The following is a 9,752-nucleotide window of genomic DNA, read 5'->3' as shown; positions in this document are numbered from 1 at the left end:
GCTCCTCCCACTCTTCACCTGCGAATTTTCTGATTTTGGTGGCTGGTCTCTCCCTTCTTTCTTCTCTACAAAAATGCTCTCTTCACACACTCAAATGGAAGCTAAGCATACTACACAAAGGAACCCTAGGTGAGCATTCCTTATTGGGCTGGACATTTGGCCTTTTAATTGGTAAAGGCCCAACAAATCTCCCCCTCCAGTCCAATGAGGGAGATTACAAACAGCAATCATCAAGTGAAATCCATGCCGGCAACAAGCCGACAAAATTCAAACTTCTCTCTAGGAAGTGCCTTTGTCATCATATCCGAACCATTGTCATCGGTGTGCACTTTATCAAGCTCCACTTCTTTAGCTTCTAGCACATCTCTTATCCAATGATACCTTACATCAATATGTTTGGATCTTTGATGGAAGGTAGAGTTCTTGGCTAGGTGTATGGCGCTTTGGTTGTCACAAAGTAAGATGTAACAGCCCCAAACCTTGTAGCAGGATATTGTCCGCTTTTCCCCGCGCACAAGCACCGTCGAGCTCACGGTTTTACGTTTCGGGTTACCCCCAAAAGGCCTCCTACAAGGAAAGGTATCCACACCCTTATATAAGGCATGCTTCGTTCTCCTCTCCAACCGATGTGGGACATTACATAAGACATATCTCTTATGAGTGAAACCAATCTCTCTTAAAAACTTCTTCATCCATAGCAACTCTTTACAAGCTTTGGTTGCTGCAATGAACTCTGCCTCTGTAGTGGAAAGTGCAATGCACTTCTATAACCTTGATTGCCAAGAAACCGCACCACCTGCAAATGTAATCATATACCCTGAAGTAGACTTGCGAGTATCAACATGACCTGCCATATCCGAATCTGTGTAACCAACAAGCTCAGGCTTGCCATTTCCAAATCTGAGACTCAAAATCTCCCCCTCCAGCCCAATGAGGGAGATTACAAACAGCAATCATCAAGTGGAATCTATGCCGACAACAAGCTGACAAAATTCAAACTTCTCTCTAGGAAGTGACTTTGTCATCATATTTGAACCATTGTCATCGGTGTGCACTTTATCAAGCTCCATTTCTTTAGCTTCTAGCACATCTCTTATCCAATGATACCTTACATCAATATGTTTGGATCTTTGATTGAAGGTGGAGTTCTTGGCTAGGTGTATGGCGCTTTGGTTGTCACAGAGTAAGACATATCTCTTCTGAGTGAAACCAATATCTCTTAAAAACTTCTTCATCCATAGCAACTCTTTACAAGCTTCAGTTGCTGCAATGAACTCTGCCTCTGTAGTGGAAAGTGCAATGCACTTCTGTAACCTTGATTGCCAAGAAACCACACCACCTGCAAATGTAATCATATATCCCGAAGTAGACTTGCGAGTATCAACATGACCTGCCATATCCAAATCTGTGTAACCAACATGCTCAGGCTTTCCATTTCCAAATCTAAGACTCAAATTGGAACTGCCACGAAGATATCTCATAATCCACTTGACTGCATTCCAATGCTCCTTTCCTGGATTAGAAAGAAACCTACTAACAACGCCAACTGCATGGGCTATATCAGGTCTGGTGCAAACCATAGCATACATCAAACTTCCTACTGCTGAGGCATATGGTACTCTAGCCATATCTTCCTTCTCCATATCATTAGAAGGGCTATGTTGAGCACTTAGCTTAAAGTGGGTAGCAAAAGGTGTAGAAACCACTTTAGCATTACTCATACTGAATCTATCAAGAACCTTCTTGATATATTGCTCCTGCGATAAGTACAACTTATCATTTCTCTCTCGATGAATTCGAATGCCAAGAATCTTCTTTGCTGGCCCTAAATCCTTCATAGTGAAGTACCCACTCAGTTGCTTCTTCAATGTGCCAATTCTAGAAGAATTTCTACCAACAATCAACATGTCATCAACATAGAGCAACAAAATGATAAAATCATCATCAGAGAATTTTTGGAAGAATACAAAATTATCAGAGTTAGTCTTTTGGTAGCCTTGCTCCCCTATAACAGACTCAAACTTCTTATACCATTGTCTTGGTGCTTGCTTCAAGCCATAAATACTTTTCTTCAATTTGCAAACATAATCTTCCTTTTCTTTCCTATGAAACCCTCTAGCTGATCCATATAAATCTCCTTTTCCAAGTTACCAGGGAGAAAAGCTATCTTCACATCCATTTGCTCAATCTCTAAGTCGAGGCTAGCAGCTAAGCCTAGAACCACTCGAATGGATGACATTTTCACAACTGGAGAAAAAATCTCATTGAAGTCAATGCCTTGCTTCTGACTGAACCTTTTAACAACCAATCTTGCTTTATACCTGGGCTGTGAAGTAACTTCATCTTGCTTCACCCTATACACCCATTTGTTTTTCAAAGCTCTCTTACCTTTAGGTAGCTTTACCAACTCATATGTATGGTTCTCATGCAATGAATGCATGTCTTCTTGCTTGGCTTCAATCCACTTACTCTTGAGCTCATCTTCCATAGCTTCTTCAAAGCATTCTGGGTCTCCTGAATCAGTCAACAACACATACTCACTTGCAGGATACCTGGTGGAAGGTGCTCGGTCTCTAGTAGATCTCCTAGGTGCAACATCTGAAGTAGCATCTGTGGGAGTCTCTGGCAGAGGGAACTGCTCATCAACAATATCATGATTCTCCACTGGCAGTGGAACATCTGTGTCATCTAAATCACCTGCACCATGTTCTTCTTCAACCTATGGTGGATCACCTATAACAGGAGGTGGATCCATGTCAATTAAATCATGACTACTCTCTGGAACTGGAATATCTGATTTCTCAATATATAGTCTTATCTTCCATAAACACAACATCTCTGCTTCTTACAAGCTTCTTCTCTATTGGATCATAGAACCTGTAGCCAAACTCATCCTGTCCATAACCAATAAAGACACACTGTCGTGTTTTCACATCAAGCTTGGATCTTTCATCTTTTGGGATGTGCACAAAAGCCTTGCACCCAAATACACGTAAGTCATCATAAGAAGGATTCCTGCATGTCCAAACTTTATCTGGAACATCAAACTGCAAAGGAACACATGGTGTGAGATTTAAAACATGAACAACAGTGCTCAAAGCCTCTCCCCAAAATGACATAGGCAATTGTGACTGTGAAAGTAAGCATCTGACTTTCTCAACCAATGTCTTGTTCATCCTCTCTGCAAGACCATTCAACTGAGGTGTCTTAGGAGGCGTCTTTTGATGCGGATGCCCTGTTGTCTGCAATAGTAATCAAAAGGACCTGTATACTCTCCTCCATTATCTGTTCTAATGCACTTCAACTTCTTCCTAGTTTGTTTCTCAACTGAGGCCTGAAACTCCTTAAACACATCTAACACTTGATCTTTTGTCTTCAAGGTGTAAACCCATATCTTCCTTGAATGATCATCTATGAAGGTAACAAAATAAAGAGCACCACCAAGCGTTTTTGTCTTCATAGGACCACAAACATCAGAATATACCAAGTCAAGTGTACTAGGCATTCTTGAAGGATGGGAACTCTTGAATGCAACTCTATTTTGCTTTCCTGCTAAGCAATGAGAACACTTCTTCAATGGTGCCTTCTTCAATCCGGGAAGTTGCTCCTTACTGGCTAACATTGTCAAGCTCTTTTCACTAATGTGACTAAGCCTCTTGTGTCATAGCTCCATTGTATCTTAATCTTTTACAGCATTAATTTTCTCTGTAGAGATCTTTGCATGTGTAACATACAAGGATGGACATTTCTTGCCTCTAGCCACAATCATGGAGCCTTTAGTGAGCTTCCACAGACCATCATTGAAGGTGTTGCAATATCCCTTATCATCAAGTTTTCCTGTAGAGATCAAATTCAAACGAATATCAGGAATATGTTTAACATTATGCAAAACTAACCTTGTGCCATTGCTGGTCTCCAAGCACACATCTCCAACACCAATTACATTGGACAAACCATCATTGCCCATCTTGACAAATCCAAAATCACCGTATTTGTAAGATGTAAAGAAATCTCTGCGAGATGTAGCATGAATAGATGCACCGCTATCTATCACCCAGCTGGTCTCATGACATAAAAGATTAACGGCATCACAATCATAAACAAGGAGAAAATCTGAAGTGGTAGTAGCAACTCGATCATCTTTACCACCTTCATCATTCTTGTTATCTTTCATTTTCCCTTGTTTATTATCTTTCTTCATTTTTCAGCAATACTTCTTTATATGTCCTTTCAAACCACAATAGTTACACTCAACATTGGCAAACTTGTTAGACTTGCTTCTTCCTCTTTCTTTATTCTTCGGTCCTCGGCTTTTACTTCACCCCCTTCTTTCTGTAACTAAGACTTCTGACTTAGAAGATGAAGCTTGAGTCTTTCTTCTCATTTCTTCATTCAAGATACTATCTTTCGCCAAATCCATGCTGATTATACCATCAGGGGCTGAATTAGATAAAGAAATTCTAAACGTCTCCCACGAGTCCGGCAAAGTACCAAGCAACCATAACCCTTGTACTTCATCTTCAAACTTGATTCCCATTCCCGCTAATTGGAGAATAATTACTTGAAATTTATTCAAGTGATCAGTCATAGAAGTACCTTCTTGATACCTCAACATCATCATCTCAAGAAGAGTTTGTTATTACCGGTCTTTCTTGCAAATAGTTGTTCAAGCTTGTTCCACAGCGTCCGTGCATGAGTCTCATCACTAATATGATTCAAAACATTATCATCTACCCACTGCCTGATGTAACCACAAACTTGTCTGTGAATCAACTTCCATTCTTCTTTGGTTTTATTTTGTGGTTTCTCAGTACCAAAGACAGCCAAGTGATACTCCTTCACATAAAGAAGATCTTCCATCTTTCCTTTCCATACATGATAATTTGAACCATTCAGTGTAACGATTCTACTTGTATTAACCTCCATATTTAATCACAAGTCAACAGGCAAAATAACACAAGCTCTAATACCAGTTGTTGGGAAATAAACACCAATTTCCCCTTCCAGGACCTGTTTAGAATGGTTTCCAACAAGAAAAATATATGTTCTAATGACAACTATGCATGAACCAAAAACACCAAGCAACACAAGTCAATTTTAACGTGAAAAATCTCCTCAATGTGAGGAGTAAAAACCACGGGACCGATTTCAGAGTCCACCCAAATTCTCCAATATCAACAAAGTGAGATTACAAAAGGTTCCAAAGTAATTACAATCAGCTATAGCACCATCAAAACAACTTCACAACTAGTTGTACCAAAAATGCAAGAGACATACATATATGATCAAGCTTCTGTCCGAAATTATTCTAAAATAACAGAAGCGTCTACTCCCAAATCGCAACGGTTAGATTAAAGAACAACAAGAGAGGAACACACTGACCAATTTTGAGGACAATCACACGGTTGACCAAAGAAAAACCTCTCTCTGAACTTCACTGCCCAGAATAGAGCAGAAAAATGATGGCCTCTGTTTAGAGCTGAATAATTCCCTCTTGACAGCTCCAATCGCAAAACTGAAAGGTAAAACTCTAGTATAGTATATTATAAACCTTGTACCAAAATTTCAGCTCAGATCAACGATTCATTTGGGAGAGATGAATCTCGCAACCTTGCTGCCTTCTGCATAACTCTACACACAGACCATTTCAGTTTTCAATTTTCTGCTGCTGCTGATGCAGACCTCCGATCAAGATTTTGACCGGTAGAAATGAAGAGGCATGAGTTGGGAAGGTGTTGAAAAAATTTCAGCTCAATCGGACCACAAACGAATGAGATATCACAGAATCTTCAGACCCTGCTCCTCCCACTCTTCACCTATGAATTTTTTGGTTATGGTGGCTGGTCTCTCCCTTCTTTCTTCTCTACAGAAATGCTCTCCTCACACACTCAAATGGCATCTGAGCATACTACACAAAGGAACCCTAGGTGTGCATTCCTTATTGGGCTGGACATTTGGCCTTTTAATTGGTAAAAGCCCGACACAAGGGTGCTTGACAAACCGCTACAATCTTCCAAGAGTTTGGGTTCTCGGATACCTTACAACCTCTAAGTTTGCGGGTACTTCGCAACCTTACAATTCTCTCCGAATTTCCGTAAGTATTTGGCTATCTTTCAAATTGCAATTGTAAGGTTTAGGCGTTTTTATGCTATTTTAGAGGCTAAGGAGTTGACTTAAAGGAATAGGTTATTCTACCTACCTTTTTTTCATGCCTACCATATCTACCAATCTCTAACATCGTTATATTAGAATCTCAAGAAAAGAGATAAATGGTAAAAGTTAGTTGAGATTTTACTCTAACGTAGACATGAAAATAAGGTATGTAGAATAATCTATCCCTAACTTAAAATGTAAAAACTTAAGTGCGAGATGTTATTGAGTGGGTGAAGGTCTATATTATGAGATTACACCTAAAGCTTAGGACCATATGATAAGGATCCCATGGATGCATGGGATAGATGCAACTCTTGTGCTCATGACAAGTATATCGGTTGCAAAAATAATAAAATAGTAAGTAAAAATAACATTCCCACGAAGATTAGGGACTCCAAACACTATTTTTACTATCTCTCTTAATTTGGACAAATAAAAAAGGTTTGGCAAAGTGATTTTTTTAAAAATATATAAATTAAGGTAAAAATAAACAATTTGAGATAGATTATTATTGAAAAGAAATTAAATCAAAACATAAGGATTCATGTTGCATTCATATCCTTGACTACAAAGAAAATTAGCCAGAGATATCTGGCTTAAACAAAGCAAAAGAAGAAAATAAAACTAGATGAAATCCTGAAGGAGGAATATTGGTTGATCTCCACGACTACGATCTTCCTTCACTCCACTTTTTGATCTCTGAAAAACAGGATTCTCCCTCTCCTCCGTTTCCAATCGTGTGTGAAAAGAATTGCTAGCCTCTTTTTTGCTTCCTTATTCTTCCCTTCTGTATTGAGGAGAAAGTTTCCCTAAAGTTCTCAATCAAATCTCAATGAAAAATTCCTTAATTTCTCAAATCATCCTTTTTATAATGAAGAAGCCATATCTTTAATTTTCTTTAGAATCACCAATCAAATATGCAATCACCAATCCTTATCAGCGCATGATTTAACTTCCAAATCTCAAACTTTTAAAACACTTTCAAGTCTCATAAGAAATCTTCCATCAGATCCTTGATTAACTAGGCTTCAAAATTCAAATAAGTCCAAGTCCACTAACGCTAGCGCTAGTAGCGCGGAACTGGCGCTGCTAGCGCCGTAAAACAGAAGCTTTGACATGGATTTGGCTCTCCAAGCGCCATTCTCGCGACATTAGCCTGGATGTTTGAAGTCTTGGCGCTAGTAGCATGTTGCTTCTTATTGAGTTATCCAACTTGGTCTTTTTTCATTAAGCCACATTCCCTATAAAAACACAAGAATTTCATGAAAATACTTCTGAGAGTAAATTAACAATTTAATCACCATTCTAATATCTTTTGATTCATTTTAGATCAATTAAATGCTCAATTTAACTCTTAATACATAATATATTGGAAACATATCAGCAACCTAAATAAATTTGGTTTCATGGGATTAATTTGAGTCATACCTACTCCCTACCATTTTTTAACAATAATCGTGGGAAGAACTTTTCTCTACTCCCATTCTAAACTTCCTTGAATGAAAGAGGGAAGCTCCTAAAATTCCTACAATTGTTCACCAATGCCACTCCTATGAACCTCCATCTTCTTCCCCGCTACTCAACGCCTTGGTGATTGTTATTCCCTCCCTTTTATTCTCTGTTTGGTAAATGGGAATAGGTTGAGAGGGAGAGCCATTCTTTTCTCTCTACTTTCTGTTGGTCATGAGTTAAGAATTTAGAAGGGGTTAGAAGCTTGTTGCATTTCATTTCCTTGAATTGATGAAAGGTAAGAATGGGAATTTCTTTTTGTTTCTCAAAAATTCTCTGTTATGGTCTTTGTCAGAATTTGATAATTCTCATTCATTGTTTATCCTCCATTTCAGGAGTATTTATATACAGAGATAGATAACAAATTAACAAATTAACAAACTAACAAGATTCCTAATTCTGTGATATGGTTTCAGATTGCAACAAATATTTAAATTTGAAAAATAAATCTTCTCTTCAACACTCCCCCTCAAGTTGGTGCATGAGTGTCTATCATGCCTAACTTGTTTATTTCTTCTCCAAAGGCTCTACTGGATATGGCTTTTGTCAACATATTTGCAACTTGATCTTCAGATTTAACAAATGGAATTTGTATTATCTGTTGCTCCAATTTTTCCTTGATAAAATGTCTGTCAACCTCCACGTGTTTGGTTCTATCATGTTGTACGGGATTGTGAGCAATTTCAATGGCTGCCTTGTTATCACAGTAGAGTTTCATTGGCTCATCATAGTTAATCCCAATATCTTGGAGAATATTTCTTATCCATAATAGTTCGCAAATAGCATGAGCCATTCCTATGAATTCTGCTTCTGCACTTGACCTTGCCACTACTTTCTGCTTCTTACTTCTCCAAGTAACTAGATTCCCCCTACAAAGGTAAAGTATCTAGAGGTAGATTGCCTTGTAGTTTTGTCTCCAGCCCAATCAGAGTCAGTATATCCCATAACAGATACAATTCGACTTTTTGTAAATAGAAGTCCTTTTCCAGGAGTTCCTTTCAAGTATCTAAGAATCCTATATATTGTATTCATATGATCATCACTTGGAGAATGCATGAATCTACTTACAACACTTACTGCATAGGAGATGTCAGGTCTAGTGTGTGCTAGGTATATTAATTTTCCAACCAATCTTTGATACTTGCCAGTGTCAGTCTGTGTTTGGTTAGGATAAACTGCAAGGGTATGATTCATTTCTATTGGGGTGTCTACTGGTTTACAAGCTAGCATTCCAATTTCAGTCAATAAATCAAGTACATATTTTTTCTGAGATAAGCATATACCTTGGTTGGATCTGGCCACTTCGATGCCTAGAAAATACTTCAGCTCACCCAGATTTTTCATCTCAAATTCGGTTGCTAGTTGAACTTCTAGTGTTTGTATCTCTTCTGTATCATTACCAGTCAGCACTATGTCATCAACATACACTATTAGGATTGTTACTTTGCTGTTTTTCTGTTTGACAAACAAGGTATGGTCAGAGTTGCTTTGCTTGTATCCAAATTTCTTCATAGCAAGAGAAAATCGGCCAAACCAGGCCCTTGGTGACTGTTTTAGTCCATACAAAGCTTTCTTCAGCTTACACACTGTATTTTCCTTCAAGGAACCGAAACTCATACCTGGTGGGAGGTCCATATACACTTCCTCCTCCAAATCTCCATTTAGAAAGGCATTCTTCACGTCGAATTGCTTCAAGGGCCAATCATTTTGGGCTGCTATGGATATTAGAATACGGATGGTGTTGAGTTTGGCTACTGGTGTGAATGTTTCTTGATAGTCAATTCCAAACTTTTGTGTGTATCCCTTTGCCACAAGCCTTGCTTTGTATCTATCCAGGTTGCCATCGTACTTGAGTTTCAGGGTAAATACCCATTTGCAGCCTATGCTTTGTTTTCCAATAGGTAGAGAAACTATGTCCCAAGTAGAGTTCTTTTTAAGTATTTCTATTTCCATAGCCTCTTTCCAATTCTGGTATGCTATTGCTTCCTACACATTTGTAGGAATACATATGCTAGATAATTGATTAGTAGCCAATGCATATGATCCGGATAATTTTTTTGTTGACACATAATTTCCAATTGGGTATTTAA

The sequence above is a fragment of the Gastrolobium bilobum genome, unplaced genomic scaffold (genome assembly GCF_033153095.1).
Source record: "Gastrolobium bilobum isolate Gb01-03AN ecotype WA unplaced genomic scaffold, APGP_CSIRO_Gbil_v1 utg67640, whole genome shotgun sequence".
Classification (NCBI taxonomy): Eukaryota; Viridiplantae; Streptophyta; class Magnoliopsida; order Fabales; family Fabaceae; genus Gastrolobium; species Gastrolobium bilobum.
The sequence above is the reverse complement of the archived record's forward strand: the minus strand, read 5'-3'. Positions refer to the sequence as shown.